The sequence below is a fragment of the Taeniopygia guttata genome, chromosome 3, assembly GCF_048771995.1.
Source record: "Taeniopygia guttata chromosome 3, bTaeGut7.mat, whole genome shotgun sequence".
NCBI classification, from domain to species: Eukaryota; Metazoa; Chordata; class Aves; order Passeriformes; family Estrildidae; genus Taeniopygia; species Taeniopygia guttata.
Window position 1 is genome coordinate 56,321,793 of NC_133027.1, and position 19,880 is coordinate 56,341,672.

A 19,880-nucleotide genomic window follows, 5' to 3' on the forward strand; every position below is an offset into this window, starting at 1 on the left:
ACTCCTGTAACTCATGGCAAATGTCTAGGCATGACACCCTAAAGTACTAACATTTTCAGGTTACGCTCAGAACTTTTTTTCAGCTTTAGATACCGCTGAATACCTTTATAAACCACAATGACCTTTATAAACCTGTCAATGACCCATTTCTCCTTTGCCTGCAGAAACGTGGTGAAACTGGAAGTCTATCTATCTGCCACACTCTGGTTTAGGAGATGAAAGTTTCCAAAATATTTCCTCTCTTTTTTGTAACCAAGACAAGCTGAGGTGCACAAAAATAATTGCATACCAGTCCACCGCAGGAAGAAAAGTGTCTGGCATTGTGTCTTTGGATTGCAGACAGGCAGGAGAGACAGAATGTTTGTCGTCAGGATCTCTTGCACGTACTCTGGAGCCACAGCTGGAATTTTTAAGTTACACACACACATTGCACCACGGTGAAGACATGTCCTCCAGATGATGTAAACCAAGAGAGTGATGTATGCTGAGGTCACTGCTGTACAGAGACCTTTATACACCTGAGGCACTGACTGGTCTAAACTGCCATAGCAGAGCTGTGTAAGTTAGCCTGGACTGTGTGCTACGCTGTTCTGCTTCTCTGGAGCCAAACTAGGATATTTAAATAAGGCTTCTGAATCTCTACACTGCCTTGCATTCATGGCTTAAGACTGCACTAAAAGACATATACCTCATTTTTAAAATTGGCATGGATTCTAACACAAAAGGGTGCTTTATAAAAATTTCTGGCTTCTTGATCTTCCTCTCCTCCTTGAATGTTCTTCCTCAGACTTAGCTTCCCTCCTTCAACCCCAGCATTGTGCCTGAGCAAACACATTGGTTACATCTATGTGGGCGAGGGACGGTGTCTGTCCCCAGCGTCAGCTCCCTGGTGAACATCCAGCAGCTGTTCCCCGTATCCTGACAGATGTGATAGTCCTTTAGTTGCTGTGCATACACCAAAATAGATTGTTTCTCCTGTCAGAGGAAAAGATGGCAAGTGTATAACTTAAGGAAATGGGATCCAATGGGAGATAAGAGTGTAGGAGACATTACTGCAGCTCTATATTTGGAATTTGGTTACGTATGTGTGTGGTAACCCTAATGATGGGTGGACTGTACTTTCTCATTACCATAATTACATTTCCTTTCATAGCTAGGGTTGGGGATGCATCCAGACATTGCAGAACACATCAGTAGATTTAGTGTGGCTTACTCAGTCTCCATTTATCAGACTGTGTCCCAATTATGTTACATTTAGGAAACAGAATAATTTTCTGGTTATAGCACATGGAATTTGTGGCATTCTAATCCTAGTCATCCTGCTGTATGACCTTGGAGAAGTTGTTTTACTACTCTTTGATGGTAAAAAATTAACTCGCCCCATGGATGGATTTTAATACCATGCCAAGTTTAAAAAAAATCTGAAGCTAAAGTTAGCCTTCTAAATCCGTATTTAGGGGCTAAATGGGATGACTTGTTTCCATAATCCTAAAGACCCAGCAACTGTCTCCTGCTGAGACCAGCTAGAGATTTTGGGTCTTCAGCAGTCTGAAACATGGAGCAAAAGAAGAGTTAAAGCAGCTGCGTGTGTGCACATGAGGAGGAACTCACTGATGTGGTGTGCTGAACCAAGGACAGCAGTCTGTCTTTCCTGAGTGGTTGTCACAGTCACAGCAGTGGGGAGATGTAGATGGGATTAAACTCACAAATTTTGTTGTCTAAAAGTTCAATGTCTGCCTGTCAGCCTGCTGGCTGTTCAAGATCTCTTTAGTAGATCCCTTAGTTCGGTGAATTCAGAACAGCTCTCAGTCAGGACAAATGACCATCTCTTGATGTGCCATACTGCCCACCTCTCTGGATGTGGAATGAGTTGTCCTCTGGAGATGCTCAGCCCTGTCCATAGAGTTAAGCACTTCATACATGTTTAGATGGCCAGCTTGGGCTCTGTTGACTGTAAAGTCAGGGGGTGACTTCTGATGCATAAGTGGGTGACTTATGTGTGTCAGATCTGCCCATAGCTGCAGAGAATGGTGAAACTCAATTGCAGGCCTGAAGAGTTTGGTTGTGAAAGTCAGGAACAAGTGAAAGCAGGGAGAAGTAGCTGAGCCTTTTAAGGAAAAGGAAATATAAACTTGACTGTAGTCACTGAAAACCTATTCCACATTGATTGCATGGTTTATTTCCACCAGAGAGCTTTGTTCTGTGTTTGAGGTGGAAGATTAATTTTCCCATGGGAGAAATAAACTTTGAATAAGTCAGCTAAAATGGATTGTTCTTATGTGCACCACACATCTATAGGAGAAACAGAAGACGTTTACATGCTCCCTGAGGAGGAACTATGACAAGCAGACAATTAAGCAATTCCCCCGCATCCCCAGATTTAAAGAACCACGTAATGGCTTAATTGAGTTGAACTGCTGAGAAGTGAAATTTGTGCTGAGAAGTGCGCGATTCCCAGAGGCATCCATCAGGTTTTAAAGAATTGACTTTCCATGCTAATTGACCCAGATGTGCTTGGTTTTACCTCACAATCTCCATTTCATTCAATTACTATTAAAGAGAAGGGAATGAGAAAAAAGGAGACTCCATTTGTCTCATTTACTATATTAAAAGGGAACTTTCTTAAAGCAACATTTTGTGCTGTTGAACAAATCATTCAACTTCAAATGGAGCAGCATTTATTTCACCTTTTTTTTTCAGTTTCCCAGATGACTGAGCATGTATTTTGCAGGCAATAGAGGATATTAGTTAAGCCACTCTGCTTGGCAAAGCAAGAGTAAGCATCATCGCCAGAAGAAATGCGGGCAGTACACATGGAAGGACAGTGTGTCATCTGTCTGACCAGGCAGGGCTGAGCAGTGCAGGATGAGGGTTGAGGACTGTCATGCTTTGGTGCAGTGCTGGTCCACCTGAACAATCAATAAATTAAGAAAAAAAGTAATGTTTTATCTATTTATATCTGCTAGAAGGCAAGGAGACAAGTTTGAGAAATAAACTTGGCAATGTAAATCAGCAGCTGAGCTCTTCCGTGTATCAGGCCAGTAGACCCCTCATTTTGGCAAGATACGGCCATTTTTTATGTGTGTGTAAATGACCCTGGAGGACACAGAGCAATTAGTGTAAAACTGGTGTTCCCAGTGCATCCTCTATGTGTGCAGAATTTGTTTCTGGTCAATTCACAAGGCTTAATTAATTTACAAATCAAGTATATCTGTGTGGTGGGGAATGAGTCTACATCTGTAGCTACGTTCCTGGGATACCACCGGAGGCTTTCTTCTGTAAGGATGCTGCTCTCTACCTGGTTGATGACTTCAAGCTATTCTCAAGGAGCACCAGCAAGAGGCATGTACAGGAGGAACTCCTGTGTATTTGTATTTAAACAGGCTTTGTATTGCTGAAATTAGTGGAGTTCATCTGAGTTTACACAGTTTTAAGGGGGCAGAATTTAGTCCAATGCTTGTGATAAGCCATATTTTGTACCATCAAGTCAAGTTATGGAGCTCTGTTGTGAAGTGAAGGCATTCAAGAAGTTTGCTCCTTTGCTAGGAGTTGTGTGCCATATATAGTCAGCTGTGGGTTTTTTTGCTGCTGTTTTTTTTTTTTTAAACTTAAGAAGGCTCACCTCCAAACTGCTGAATCATATTTCAACCACAGACCTGGTGATTTTTCAGAATTTGAATCATAGTTGGGCCCCCTAGACATCAAGCTGTGAAGCCACACGTGGGCTCAACAGTTTGGCCACCACAGAGTACAGCTTTGGCAGTATTATATTCACAGTTCAGATGTTGGATGGTTCAGCCACAACATACAGCATGTTAGAAGGGAGCAACAGCATGACTCAGAATTGCCGTTTACTTAATTTAAACACCATAGTTTGTATTGGTTTTGATGATTAACCTGGATATTAAGAACAAGACTGCTTCAGATCTGTATCCCATCCCAGAAGAAAGTCTCATGTAACAACCTTACTTGAAGTAAGAAACCTTTTTTTGGATATTTTAGGGTTGCATTCTTCCTGCCAAAGTCTTCTCTGAGCAGATGTCCAGTTAGGGTCACTTCTGAAGTCAGGTATAGATATATCAGGATTACCCAAAAGCACCAAGGTCTTGTGAAATAAGAAAGTCAAGGTGGTACCTGAGATTTGTAAATGTAATATGATCATGTTTTGACTTAATGTTCTGATTTTATCTTACAAGCTGCAGCAATTAATTGCTTAGCAATAGTTAGGAAAGATAGAGGCAGTCTCCATTAAAGCAGGGTTCTTCTTCAAAACTGAAGACTTAGTCAGTTGAGCTCCTTTTGCATGTGCCTGATTTTAAATAATGTTCTGTATTTAAATGGTGAGCTTTGAACTTAAGAAAGTTTTGTGCATGTGATACAAGAAGCTGAGGAGAGTCTTGGTAATTTGATTCCTTTATCAATATTTCCTAAGGAGTAGAGAATTTAGTCTGTGAAAACAGCTACTGTTGTTTTTCAGGGCATTTAAAACAAAGAACTTTATTTTTTCATAGTGAAAACTACATCTGGAAAGGAACAAACAGTGAATCACCTAGTCCAAATTACTTTCTTATGTCTGCAGAGAACATGCTGACAGAAGTTTGAGAGGTTTTTCAATTTTGTTTTTTGAGAATGACTGTGAGACACATGAGAGCAAATTCTTCATTAATTGGATCTACTTTATTTCAGTGAAATCCTAAACTTGAAACCTAGACAGACATAAAAATAGGGAAATGTTAAAAAATGTTGCTTGCAAAACACAAGAAAGTTCCAGTAAAAATGTGGATATTGGAGGTTCATCCTTCAGGCAGGACTAGTGATTCCTCTATGCCTGTTGTGCTGAAACGGAGACCTGAAGGTAAAATGTCTGGTAATATGCAAGGGATTTTTTCTGGCCAAAGAGTTAAACAGAGCATTTTTGGTTGGAAGACACTACTGGAGCTGAGTAGGACCTGTGCTAGAGCAGGAGACACCACAGAGTTGAGCAGAATGCAACTTTTGTGTGCCAGTCTCAGTGATGAACAGATAGACAGGAGGCTCAAGGAGAATATTGTATCAAAAGAAAGAAGGGATTTAGGGACAAGGAGAAGGGATTTTGGAAGAAAAAGGACTTCTTGGGGTCTGTGTCATGGAAAAGAGAATAGTTGAGTTGTTTTGATATAGAGGAAGAGTCTTGAAGAGAAAATTAGGAGAACAAGATGAAAATATGAAGGGACCAAGACAAATTTTTGGTTGTCTTGCTTTGTGTTTCAGCAGCTATGGTAAAACTGAGTTCCTCAGAGGAGAACATTAATGGGGCAGAACAGCACAGACCCTTGAAACAGAACAAAAAAGCTAGGAGAGAAGACAAATAATAGCACCAGAGAGTTCAATGACAGCAAATTGATTCGGCCAAAGCCCTGGAAATGTTACAATATTCTTTTTTTTTCAAGGAATGTGTATAATATTTATCTAAATAGATAGTGGTAAGCTTTTGCACTGTTCTATGTAATTTCTGTTTTTCTTTACAATCAGCTACCTGAATGCTCATTTATTAAGAAGAACCGAAAGGTTTTGAATAGAACTTCCCATGAACACTTTATTATAAAAGGTGAGATCTGTGGGAGGAATTAAGAAAACTTGAAACAATTAAGGTCTTGCTTCATGAATTAATGAAGATTCTTCAGTCTACAAATGGGAGAACGAAGACTCAGATAAGATCTGTAAGTTCAAGTCAGAAAACTTCACCCTCAGTGGGTATAACTGTCGAGGCAATTAAAGCGTCTCTTGTGGTGGATGTAAGTTATTATTTATTTCTTATCCAGGAGCCCAATAAAGAATTAATGAAATACCTGAAGATCAGCTCAGGAGTGGAGTTATACATTATTGTGCTGTTTTTGACAGCAGAAGGCCAGGTTACAGGCTGACTGGTTATGTTGACAGTTTGTTTTAGTCCTGTGATTTAGAAATATTTTGCTTTTGCAAAAGCAAAAATAATGATCCCAGGAATAAATTGCAGAAAAATGTAGGTGATATTTTTATTCAAATTAAATATATTCCACAATTTTTATTAATAGAATTGAAAAGAAACTAGAGGAAACTTTAAAAGCCAGAGTGCTTTGTTTCTTAGCAACCAGAACAACCATAATGAAAGCACCTGGCATACAAGATTCACCACTTAAAACATCCAAGCAGCAAAAGTCTTGCTGTGTTCCTGGAATTATGAGATACACATCAAATGCTTAAATTGGTCAAAGACTTAGTCATACTTGGTTCAAAGAAATCTGTACATGTGCATTCACATCTGCCTAGATTCTGAGCTATTAAGTGTCTTAGATGCCCTTAATCCCATTTTAGTTTTAAATCCACATTTTAGTTTTAAAGCATGATATTCCCATACTACAGTTATCAGACATCTTGCCTCAAATGCTTCATAATATGCAATTCCAGAGGTTTTATCTGTGTTCTTATAGAGAGATACTATCAGCTTTAATCATGTGGGAAGGAGAAGTGCTATCATTAAACCCCTATAGCCATCTTACAGCAGGTTAGAAATACTTTGTTGAAATGTGCAATCCCCAGGAATACTCTCTTTCCTTTGGCACAGTGACTGAAGGTATTATACCAGGTGAAACATAGGATTTATTAAGAAGTTATTCTCTAAGTAATAGTTTCTAGCCAGATATCTTAATTTAAATACCTTTTAAATGGGAAAGCAAATCCTAGAATAATTTCTTATCTTTACTATAAATTCCAAATCCCACAGCATACTTGGAAGAAAACCAGACTTAGTTAAGGCACTGGGAATTACAAAGAAGCCCAGAAGCTCTTTTTCTCTCCACCTGAATTAAAAACCAAATTAACAAATTGGTTTTGCTACCTCAAGACAAGAAACACGTAGTGTATAGTGAGAATGCTCAGCTGCACAGTGGAACTGAAATGCCACAAGGTTTTTCCTCCTGGCAGAGAGGAGAACAAGTACAAAGCTGGGAGTGTATAATTGAAACTCTTCAGTCCGTTGTGTAATATGTAAACTAGGAAATAATTCTCAGGGAATATAAAATACCAGTGGTTACTGTATATACACCTATATATCACAGAAGTGTAGAATCATTTGGGTTGGAAGAGAGTCTAAAAATCATCTCATTCCAACCCTTATGTCATGGGAAGGGTTACCTTGTAGTAGACCAGGTTGCTTATCCAAACTGGCCTTGAGCACTTCCAGGAATGGGGCAACCACAACTTCTCTGGGCAATCTTTTTCAGTGCTTCACCACCCTCACAGTAAAGGATTTCTTCCTGATATCTAAACTAAACCTGCCCCTTCCAGTTTATAGCCATTAGCTTTGTCCTGTTACTATGTGCCCCTTCTAAAACCTCTCTCTCAAGATCTCTTGGAGGACTCCTTTTTGCTGGAAGGTTGTTGTAAGGTGTCTCTGGAGCTTTCTTTTCTTCATGGTAAAAACAGCCCCAATTCTGTCAGCCTATCTTCATGGGAGATTTTCTTTAGCCCTCTGATCATCTTTTTGGTCCTTCTCTGGACTCACTCCAAGAAGTCCACATCCTTCCTGTGTTGAGGGCCCCAGAGCATGATGCAGCACTCCAGCTGGGATCTCTCAAGGGCACAGTAGAGGGGCAGAATCACCTCCCTCGGTCATGCTGCTTTCAATACAGCCCAGGATGCAGTTGGCCTTCTGGGTTGTGCATACACTTTGACAACCTGTGCCCAGCTTTTCATCTACCAGCACCCCCCAAGTCCTTCTCTGCAAGGCAACTCTCAAATAATTCTTTTCCCAGTCTATATTTGTGCTTGGGATTGTCCTGACCCTCCTGCAGGACCACACACTTGGCTTTTGCACAGTCCCACCTCTCAAGCTTGCCCAGGCCCCTCTGGATGGCATCCCTTCCCTCCAGCCTGTTGATTGCACCACACACCTTGGTGTCATTGGCAAAGTTAGGGTGCCCTGATCCTGCTGCCTGTGTCACTGACAAAATGTCAAACAGTGCTGGTCCCTATGCTGACCCTGAGGAAGGCACTCCTCACTGGTTTCCACTGGGACATTGAACCATTGACCACAACTCTCAGTGTGATTGTGCAGACAATTTCTTATCCACTCAGTGGATGTCAAATTCATGTCTCTCCGGTTGAAAGACAAGGATGTTGTTCAAGACAGTGTCAAATATCTAAGTAGATTATGTCAGTTGTTCTTCCCTACATACATAGTTTTGAAATAAAATAGTGCTTTTCTCACTGTTAAAATATAGTACAGAACAATTATTCACCTATTTACCCCAGGATAATTGGTATGTTAATAATTTCTTTGTTTAATTTTTGCTTTATAAGGGCAAAATCTGAAGTAATCTTTCTGGGTTGCTTTCTGAGACCTCCAATTTAACTGATTTCTTCATTCCATTGCCAGAACAACAATATGTATCTTTTTTCCTTAGTTGTCCCAACCTCTTACAATCACAGAGTGAGATCTTATCAAGCACTCTGGTTTTGTTTTCCTGGGTGTTTGGTCTCAGTAGAAGAAGGTTTTGAATGCATTTTTTTAAGAATGAGATGGAGAGAAAGAAACTTGCATTCAGTGAGGTCAGAGTTACTATAGAACATTGTCAGAAAATGATGGTAGGAAGCTAAGGAGAGGATCAAAGAAAGTTGAAAAAGTTGCATAAGACAGATATTAACGTTTCAAATCCACTGAGAATTGTAAGTATATTTCCTGGATCTGTGTTCCTCCACCCATGTAGCCAGAAAATAAACTTCACAGAGCAATTTCTAGAAGCATGGAATTCTTTCCAAAGGACATTATTTTCTGGAAAATACATTCTCTTTTTCAAAGTGCACCTTCTGGCTGTACTTGACCTGAAGAACTTGTCTGGTGAGAACATGACTTTCTTTCTACATTGGCATTGAAAGAATTAGTTCAACTCCCTTTTTTTTTCTGCACCAGTTCTTTTTCTGTCGGCCCTGCAGGAATATAGCTGTTGACTGGTTCCCAATTTATTAATGGCAAAATAGCCTTTTAAAGAAATTGAAATCAAGAGCTTTCTTCTTACTCCCTTCTAGAATACTTGTCCAAAAAGGATATAACTTAAAGGGAAAATTAAATTCCTGATTGAAAGTAAGTAATGAAATCACAGGTAAAACTAAGGATGCTATAGCTCTTTGCTTAGCCTTTTCATCTTCCTGCAAAAACAATGGTTTTGTCTACATTGTGACTTCTCAGTGGAAAACAATAGGAATTGAATTTTCTAATCTAGTTTGATATCAGCTGGTTATCACCCTAAGAACAGCATTCATAAATTACTCTATGTACTTGCAAGCAGCAATTCTTTTTTCCATGCAAAATGCTTATACTCTGTATTATACTGCTGGATTGCCTGGATTTGTAGGAAAGCTGGTTTTCCATATGGTGTTTGTGAAAAGATCTGAGCCATAAGTAAAAATGAATCAAATAACACCACAAAGAATAGCAAAAATAAATAAATAGCTAAAGAAAATAACATAAAACCTTTAATTTCTACTCAGAGTTGATACAGTGCTGACTGTATCATTGTGCATGTGTAGCGTGCAGTGAGTGAGTATTCCTGTTGTGCATGGATGAGTATCCCCATCATGCTTTCTAGGCATGAATTTACTCAAGGGTCAGGAGCCTGTTGCCCATTTCCCCTCCCTTCTCCCTGTGCCGCTGCCACAGGAGCACTTGCTGCTCAGATCATGTGAGGCTTGCACTGTTCTCCTACCTAATACCGCTTGCAGCTGCATGCAGCCTTTCATGTTTACTTCAGCTTGGAGTTGTGGGTCTGCTGGGAAGGAAATCCAGCCACGAGACTTTTTAAGTAGTGGTTTGATCTTTGTCAATGAGATCGACTCAATTTAGACACGTTCCCTTGAGAGGTCAAATCTGGACTGGAATACGTTAAGGGCTGTCAGAACTCTGTGAGCAGGAAAAGCAGACATTGCAGCCATCAAGGGTTTGATTCCAGCAGAGAGTCTTGTAAATGGGGATGTTTAATAGACCGTGGAGAAGTTAAAAGGAAGGATTAGACAACTGGTGGGGTCAAGTACACTTAAGTAATCATAAATGCATAGGGTGGTGCTGTAATTAAAAATGCTCCTGGACTCACTCAGTTGGCTTCAGAGCATGCCTACTACAGGCAGAGCTTTGGTTCCAAGGCATTTCTGTAATTGTCCAAATCATATGAAAGCTTTAAAACTTATACTTAATGATAAAATTTTTAAAACTGGGGTGGGAGAAAATATGCTAATGATTCAGACTCTCTAATAAACAATTTAACCACACTGTACTCTGAAGTGAAAGTATTTGTGGCAGCTGTTTGCAAAGCAAATTTTTGCACAAAAAAAATTTCTATTCTCATTTTAGCTTCTTAAAAGGAAACTATTATCTGTGAGAATTTTTGTTAAACATGTCACCCAAAGAGCCTTGATAAATGTTTATTAGATACACTTTGATACTAAATGTCTGTATAAAGCATAAGCAACAAATTTTTTTAAAATAAAAGGACATTTTTAATTGAAAAAAATGTTTCTCGACTATTTTTGCTATCTTTAGCAAACACATGAGAGTTGTACAACTCCATTAAATGCTTAGAATAACATTTCCTATGCACACTTTGCTTGTTAAGTTCAAAGACTGTTTTCTTACACACCAGGCTAGAATCACATGACAAAATTTAAACTGATTGCTTTAGGCTTTCATTCTCTTTGATTTCTTATTTGGGTCAGATGTTTAGAAAGAAGATAAATATCATATAAAAAATATTGACCTTCTCCTTGAAAACACATTTTTAAAACAACTTTGAGAGCTGCTGCTCTGTGCTTTGTTATGTGCTTCTTAGTAAGTTCAATTTTAGATTTAATTATATTTTTTGAGCAACAGGAAGTTGATAAAAGCCCTTCTCATAGCATTGATGGAAATGTATGAGCCTGAGGTCTGTAGCTGCTGGCAAGAAAGATGAGGTAGGAAAGGGCAGCCTGCTAATAAAAGGATTATTCAGAATATGATACTTATGTGACCCAAAATAGCACTTCTGTTTCTGTCATATTATACTTCTTGAAGTTGGCATATGAAAATTCAGCTGTGACCCTGGCTTCTTAGAAACCTTTTTTTAATGAAAAATGACCTTTCTTCCTTAAATATCCTGGCCTCTCTTGGTCCTTATGCCAATTTCAGCCATGTAAAGGAAGAAACTAGCTTATCCTGCCACTTTAGCTAAGGTTTTCAGGAAACTGAGGCAAGGGCAGGGTCTGGAGTTTATGTGAAAACTGATGGAGCTACACTGCAACCTGTTTAGCAACAATTAAACTGATGAAGATTAGCTAAATTCTACCACTAAAAATATTTTCTACTCTTTTAAAAATAACTTTTTATACCATAGGCAAAAGTGAAAATAGAGAGATTGCCTTGGAATACCAGTGAAATTCCTCACAGAAGCAGCAGGATCTGAGGAGCATTTCAGAGAGAGGTGGTGGATTTTCCCTCCCAGAGTCTTTTCAAGCAGCATCTTCAGGTGTTCTGGACAAAGAGCTGTTAGGCCATTGGTCTGGAGAGAAAATTCTGATAACTCTTGACAACTCTTTTGCCAAATGTCAATACTGGCATTTCAATTTTTTTAGCAGGAACCTCTCAGGTGATTTGTGAAAATCCAGAATCCTGCCTTTCTTTGTGGATAAAGAAGACCAGTATTTCTTGCCAGTATAATGAGCAAAAAGTGTTTATTCCTTTATTCTGTCCCTGAAGGGGATATATTGTCTTAGTACTGTACATTGTGAGATTGGGCAAAGCATGAAAGCAAAATCATGAGGAGCTGTATTTCTGCCTGGTTCTTAGTAAGATAATAGGGAGTCTCACAGGGGATAAACGTAAGCTGCTTTGTTACTTATTTTCTTAACATTATTTTTTGTGTTTTGCCCATTCTGAAAGGCACAGGCAGGCAAACAGAAAACTGCCTTTCCTCTTCAGTTATTTTGCATGAAAGGAACAGCACACTCCCCTGTGCCTTTCCAGTACAGCACAGATACTTGTGAGCTTGTAAAGCACAGCAAGAACTTGCTCCAAGAGAATAATTTCAGGCAACTCATTCACAGTTGTGATTTTTTTCTGTACAAAAGCCGATCCATTCTCTGCCTGTGATGCCCTGTTCCCTGCTAGGACTTGCTAGGAGGCAGCTGCGGGCTTGCTCTTTGCCCAGTGGTCATGGAGAGGGTGAGCCTGTGCAGGAGCAGCCTGGTTGGAGCCTGGGGCAGACACACACTGCTCTGGGCAGTGGGGAGGGCTGGAGCTGCCATCCTCTCCAGCAGGGCTGAACCCTTTCCTCAGGAAGCAAAGCTGCTGTTTCGCCCCAGCTGCTGGAGCTTGGGTGACCGAGGCTGGTCCCACTGCAGTGTCATGCAGGCTGAGGAAACACTGTGCATCATGGGGCCTCAAGGCAAGTATTCAAGCAATGGTTAAAATGGCTGGACAGCTTGCCCACTAGAAAACAGGGTTGGTTTTTTTTTTTTCCATAGTCACTTCCCAGTCTTGGATATACAGTCTCTAGTTACCGGAGGGATTCAGAGCTGGAACAGGCAGCCTCTTAAGTATTAGGCTGCCCCTGTGTACTTGGCACCAAATTCAGACAATTTGGAGAACATTTCAGATTTCTGGAGGGTGGTGGTTTTTTTTGTTTTGATTTTTGTTTGTTTTTGTTTTGTTTTGAATTTTTTTTCTATTTTTTATTCCTTTCCATAAGAAAACAGTTCTATTTTTAGGACTTGGCCTAAATTGTTGAACCCAGTGGTTTTACTGTTGTTGTTTTTCCTCTCTTCAATCAAACTGAAGTGGTTCTGGCTGATCTGACTAGCAAATCTGCCGTGTCTCTTAAAGTTACACTCGAGGAGATTTTTTGATTGCATGGGTGTGTATGTTTTCATGGAAAGTTTCTCTCAATTTCCTGGAATAAAAGGAGTCTTGACTTCTCCCAAATCTATACTCTATGCTTGTAAATGTCTCTGTTAAGACTGGTTATGTGGAACACTGTGAAGGATGCTGTGCTAAAACATGATATGTTTCTAAATTGAATTTTGTATTTGAAGTTTTTCTCCCCAGTCACTTCTGTTCTTTCTAGCTGCAGCTGTTTCAATGTATAATGTTTGTCTTCAACCTGCAGAGATGCCAGAATATCCCATTTTTATCACCTGTGGAAAATCAGACATCATAACAAACTGATGGCCATAGCAGTGACTGGAGCAGTGATAAGTATCCCTATCACCTCTCTCTTTGACTACAGTACATCTGTAGACCCTGCTCACCCAAGTTACCTTTTGGATGAAAGGGAATATTGCTTCCTCTGCATGGTGCTATGCTTCTACTAATCAGATTTTCCCTCTGTGCTAGTTGCAGGGCAGGGCCCAGGGGATTAAAGGTAAAATGAAAAGCTACCCCTTTTCTTCCTCTGTACATAGTGTTTAAGTTGCCATTTTCACTCACTTTGTCTGAGAACATCTGTCCTTCTGTTGCACAGGATGTCTGAGCAGGCAGGAGGCACATGCCAGTTACTGGCTGGTTTGGGAGCTTTCCAAAGGAATAGGATTTCCTCCAGTTTTGGAGGACCAGAGGTAGCAGTAGCAGTCAGCCACTTCCCATGGAACTACAGATGTCAACTAGGCTGCTGTAGACTGTCCTGAGGTCATTTTTCCAAAGAGTGGCTGGACATCTGTACTTCATGTTATACATTGGGCAGTTTTCCTACAGACTGAGACTGACTTGAAGAGGGGAAAGCACCTTCCAAAAACTCTGAGTACAACACATGGTGCTTTGAGGGTGGAGTTAAAAATCTGTGCCTATCCTCAGGGTTTCCCTGTTTGCTGCTGGAGAGATCTCTGCTCAGAGTCATTCTCAGCAGTTCACAGAGTACATTTTCTGTAGCCATCTCCAGCATCACCAGGTTGGATGCTGCTTTTCCAAACATATTCCTGCATCCCACCTTTGGATCACTTTCTGGATGTAGACTTTTCCTTTTACTAAAAACGAGTATAGACTTCAGATATTGCAAAACTTAAAAGCATTCAAAAGATCCCAGGCTTTTTTTAAAAAAGATTTGAGGGTTATCATCAAAACAATAATAGATTACCAAACCATTTAAAAAAGTTTCCAAATGTAAGTGTAGCTCCAGGTCTTAAATCCAATGGGGGAAAGAAAAAGCATTTATATGAAGTTTAGCATTTCCTGGGTCTGAAATACCTTTATTCTTTCTGCCTCTGGCCCTGGCTTCTAGATGTGTGAGGCTCAAAACTAGCCATACTAACCCTTGATTTCCATTTTGCGTTTCTTAGGCATTTATGACATTTTTTTCCTTATATCATATTAAAATTAATGAACATTCAAGCACCATTTATTCTGTTGTACTTACTTTTTCACTTTTTTTGCCAGCACTCTAATAATGCAATGTTAACCTAGTAAAGAGACGTAAATCATTATATGGAAAAAAGAAAATTTTTCAAAGGAGGAGAGGCATTTGCTTCAGTTTCCTAGGCAAATTCTCACACAAGTAATTACATTCTTCCTACTGCATTCCTCTGCCACTTCAATTGGATATGGTGTTCCTCCTTAGTTTGTTCCCTATACTTTTGCATAGCATTATCAATTACTGTTAAGTATTTGCTGTCCACCATCCCAGCAGTGACTTCATATATAAAGGCAGTGATTGAAGTAAGCCACCAGACAAATAAAATTAGGAGCATCTTCTTGTGGAATTTACAACCCAAAATACTCATTAATCCAAATCTGCCAGATGAAAGCATTTTTAACCATGACTAGGAAGTACAATAACTTATGACATTAATTGGCAACATAATTAGCTGTGGTTGCTTTGAAATGAGGAATATTTGATGGCGACTTTGGTACGGCAATATAAGAGGTTCACTGTGGGCCATGTGTACTGGTACCTTCAAATTGTGACCACTGTTTTACAACAGAAGTTACATGGGTGGGTGAATTTGAGCATGTTTTCTGTAAGCAGAGGAAGAGAATGATCAGCATTATGAACCCACAGGAAAAATATAGAGAAGGAGAGACGAGTGGTCCTCTCTTGGTATGCTCACAGTAGGTATGAGTTCAGGTATGAATTGAAACAGCCTGAGACATGTTCACTATATAATTCCGGGGAACTTTCCACTATTCCTTCATAATCAAAGCATTTCAGAGCTCCCTGAGAGAAGTAAGTCTTTTTTCCCTTCACATTTCAGCACATTTATTCAGTAATGGCACAACTGGGACCTGTGGAGCTAGTATTAGAATACTAATTTTAGCTTTTCTTTGATTCCCCCATGTTACAGAAAAAATACCCCATAATTTGCATGGTCCTTTTCCTTGCAGCTCTTGGCCTTTAACATATTCAGTGTAGAAAACCAAAGCCACTGCTACTTGCTTCCCCTGAAATTATACCAGTTTATTTGATTTCACCCTGGACATACTCTGTATGTAAATGGGAGGGATACCAGAGATGTACAGGGAGGGATACCAGACCCAGTGATCACACAGATCTTCTTGGTTGAGGCTGGGGCTGCACTGCATTCCAGGCCCACCTGCTGGCTGGCTGCACAGGGCTGCGTCAGGGTGGACTTGGGGAAAGCCACCCTCCATAACCCGAAGTGACAAAACTTAGTGACCAAGCCACACCAGAGCCTTTGAGAAGGAGGAGAGATTTTGTGGGAAGACAGGGAAAGCGAGGGAATGCAAGAATAATTTCTTCTGGGAGCTGTCATTATGGAGGAACTGCTGAATATGTCAAGAATTTGCAGCTCAGATACAGGAAATTCAGCTGAACAAATTTAAATGTGATCTGACATGGCTACTGGAAAACAAAAATAATGAAGTAACTGATCTTATTCTGTGTTTCCTATAGGGGAATTTTCTTTTGATAGCTCTGAAATACAGTGATGTGTTGTCATTTTGTTGAGTAGTAATAGCACAAATGGGAAACGGTGAAAAGCTCTCACTGAGGTGAGAACTGTAGCCTTTGATCCTGTCTTTATTCCCCTATCAGTCTTCAGGTTTGTTCAGTTTCTGGCTTGTTTTGATTAATATGTGATGCCATTATGCTCCCAGATTTATGTTTCGTTGATGTAAACGGTTATTGTTCATCCATGCTAGGAAAGAAACAGTGGCAGCCATTGGCCTGCACTTCCCTAGCAGAGTCAGCCAAGGGAGGGAGGTGAGGGTTCCTTTGGGGTAGAGGAAGGAAGGGACTTCAAATCTGAATCATCCATGCTTTGAAGGGAAACAAAATTCTAATTTAATTGCCTCTAAATCTTAAAGTCTGCTTGTTACCAGCCAACAGATGGTGGATGCTTACAGATCCTCCAGCCCTCCTGGTCGTTTTCCTTCCTTTTTTTTGTTTTTCCTAAAGGAGACGCCAGAACGTATGTTACCTCAATACAGTAAGAACTTCAGAAACTAACCCAAGCAACAGTTTTTGAACACAGAACAGCATATTTTTGTGAAGTGAGTATTGAGTTCAGAATTGTTTATGACTTGGTTTACTTAATCTCTTCAATTTGCATATATATTCTGCTATTTTGAGCTGAGCAGAGCAAATATCCTGCTTCTTGGAACACTTTGGCATATTTAGATGATAAGGAAAAACAAGGAAAAAATATAATGAAGAAATATTTTCTTGTTTTTTGCAATGCACCATAACTACACAGCAAATATTCTAAGTGTGTAAAGCTTAGAAGCTTGCTGAACCTTCTCTGCATGTTCCCAGTGTTTTAACATACCTCGTAAGATGTTTGCCATAATGGATTTCAAAGATGTACTGCTTTATAATTGCTTCATGTATCATATATCAAATGTCTTTTGAATTTTTCTTACTTATGGATTATGGAAATGTTGCATAATTACCATTGTCTCTAGCTTGACAAACACTGGAAAGCTATTTTTTTCATGACAGAAAGTTGTTTTGATCAAGAAACCAAGGACAGATCTCATTTTTTGTTGTTGTTTTAGGATTTAGTGCTCCTGAAAAAAACCCTCACTCTTTTGGCCACCAAAAGCATACGGAATTTTTTGTCCTTTTTAATGTTTATTTTTTCCTGGTGGACTTGCCCTGGTTTTTGTTTTGTTGTATTTTTTGCCTGCATAGAGAGAGAGACTGGTAATCATTCATAAAATTTGAAATCTATCAGGAGTGAGTTCTGTACTCTGCAAGTTTTTTTTGTTTCCTTCCTAGAGGAAACCTCTAACAGTGAGGCATTTAAACCTTTGCCACACCCCTAAGGCTGTGGAGCCCATAGGCACTGCTCATTGCAACAAACCAGAAGATTCCTCATTCTCCTGATGTTGCACTAGGTGTGGAAATGTTAACAAAGATGTGTTTATAACAGAAGAACACAATACAAATCTGTAAAGACCCCATTTCTATAAGGCAACAGTGATGGTGTGATCAGCATTGTGATTATCAGAAATAAACACGAAGCTGCTCCCCCAGTGACACCAGCACAAGACCCAAGTGATAGCTGGTCAGCAGGCATGAAGCTCCTGCCACAGCAGATATGGGTGAGCATACTTGAGTTGTTGAGTGCTGGGAGCATCCATAGCTCAGTTGCAGCTGTCAGACCTCATGAGGGGAAATAGGAAAGTTGGAGAGCAAGAGTTGGAGAGCACTTCACCTTCTGACAATGCTACAACACGAGGGCAAAGGGAAATAAAAATGTTGCTGCTTTACTAACAAAGATTGAGAATCACTGGACTGGAGCTCAAGAGGAGAAAGAAAAGAGGTATCTTAAAAAGTGACATCTGCAAATATTTTTCCTGTCAGTATAAGATTTCTTCTTTTGAGAGAGAAAAGTCAAACCCACAGGTTTCAGGAGTAAGAGAAAAGGCCACTCAGGTTTCCAGGTCAGACTTGGGTCTCCTGTTCTGCATGTTCTCTCTGCCTGGTCTCCAGCTCCCCTGCTGGGAGCCAGGAAGGGCAGAGCATGGCCAACAGGCCAGGTTCTTCTGATCACAGCTGTCCCTCTGTGTGCTTGCCTGGTGTGTGGCCCTTGCTAATGCCGGCTGAAATGTTCTGCTTGTTTTTATAGAATTGTCAAATAGTTTGGGTTGGAAGGGACCTTTAAAGGTCGTCTAGTTCCAAACCCCCTGCCATAAGCAGAGACAATTTCAGCTAGATTATGTTGCTCAGAGCCCCATCCAGCCTGACCTTGAATGTTTCCAGGGATGGGACAACCACCACCTCACTGGGAAATCTGTGGGTTCCAGTGTTTTACCACCCTCATCATAAGAGAATTTCTTCCCTATATCTACTCTGAATGCACCCTCTTTTAATTTGAAATCATTACACATTGTCCTATCACCACAGGCCTACCAAAAATCTGTCCCCCTGTTTCTTGTAGACACCCTTTAGGTATTGGAAAGCTGCAACAAGGTCTCCCTAGAACCTTCTCTTCTTCAGGCTGAACAGCCCAACTCTCTTCATAGGAGAGGTACTCCAGCCCTCTGATCATCTTTATGGTCTCCCTCTGGCCTTGGCTCAATGTCTTTGCTGTGCTGAAGACTTTAGTGCTGGATGCAGTCCTCCAGTCTTACCAGAATGGAGAAGAGAGCCAGAGTTACCTCTCTTGACCTGCTGGCCATGCTGACATTTAAATTTTTTTTTTTTAGCAATGAGCACTTCCGTTTTGTGCAAATAGGGGCCACACGGATAGCTTGGTCATTTTTCTGGTTTTAGTAGGGTTCTGTAGGGCTTCGGACCACGAATATGCTTTCCCACAGATATATAAGAGCTGCTGTTCCATGTCGCCTCTTAGATGCATGTGAGGGTTTCAGGGAAAGCCATCTGTCTGTCTGTGTGCACACCTGGTTAACTGAGTGCACCTATATGGCCATCAGCTGAAGGCCTGCAACACTGCCCTTGCATTTGGCTCAGCTCTCAAGAGCTTATTTGACTGCTGGGTGTCCTGGCATGGCGGATGCAAGGCCAGCCCACTCAGGGAGGTTTACATGGGAAGTGCCAAGTGCCATTACCACATGGATTTTCTCAAGGCAAGAGAGTTCTTCTCCTGGGCCAACAAAACTCCTGTAGGATTTTACCCCAATCTCATTGTACGAAGTTGCTCTTGTATGGCAGTTCACGACCTTAGTCCCCTTGCTGCAGTCAGAGTATTTCAGTCCACATGAGCCATGAATTTCTTTCTAGCTCCCTTTTGACAGACATGTAGAGACGTATCTTGCAGTGGATCCCTTTTCCCAAGAGATTGTGCTCCTAAACACACCGCATTACAATCTAAAAATCCAGGCAGGCCAAGATTTTCTTAGAATTACTGACTATCAGATCTGAGAAAGTGAATTGACTTGATAATGGAATGAAAATCTTGTTGCTTTTTTAAAAAAACAGTTTACAAAATGGAGACCGTTGAGTGGGGAGGGAGGGGAGAATTAAGTTTAGAACTTAATTCCTCCATGCTCAACAGGCTCATTTACAGGAAGAATACAACAAATCTCTTGTTTTTGCAGCACAAGGCCTTTATACAGGTAAACATGTTGAGAATGCTGCCTGTAGTGTTTGCCCAGCTAGACCATAAAGAATTCCTGGTAGCAGAGGGGATCTAGTGCCATTGCCCAGCCCCGGCAACCTTTGCTTTCCTCCTGCCTCTATCTGCTCTACTGCCAGGGAGGGAGACTGCCAGAGTCATCCTATTCCTCAGGTCCAGCAGGTTTATTCTGAGTACAGACAGAGTGGTCTTCCATTTTGCAATTACAGAAACAAGAATATCCTGTCGAGCTTTCTCGCTTTCCTCCCTTCCCCACTGCCACCACTTGGTATGACTGTAGGGAATATAAATGGAACAGGAAATTTGACCGCATCCAGGATCAATGTCATTAAAGACACATCTTGTTT

At 40.5% G+C, this 19,880-nt stretch overlaps 1 long non-coding RNA gene across 11 annotated transcripts in view; it reads left to right on the top strand.

The window, feature by feature from the left end:
• The first annotated feature begins 12,199 nt into the window (after positions 1–12,199).
• Positions 12,200–19,880, top strand: part of LOC115494330 (uncharacterized) — a 49,624-nt gene continuing 41,943 nt past the window's right edge. For all 11 annotated transcript variants that reach the window (XR_012055048.1, XR_012055051.1, XR_012055045.1 and 8 more), the window contains exons 1-2: positions 12,200–15,982; positions 16,389–16,483. This is a non-coding gene — a long non-coding RNA (uncharacterized lncRNA). The remainder of the gene's footprint in view (positions 15,983–16,388; positions 16,484–19,880) is intronic.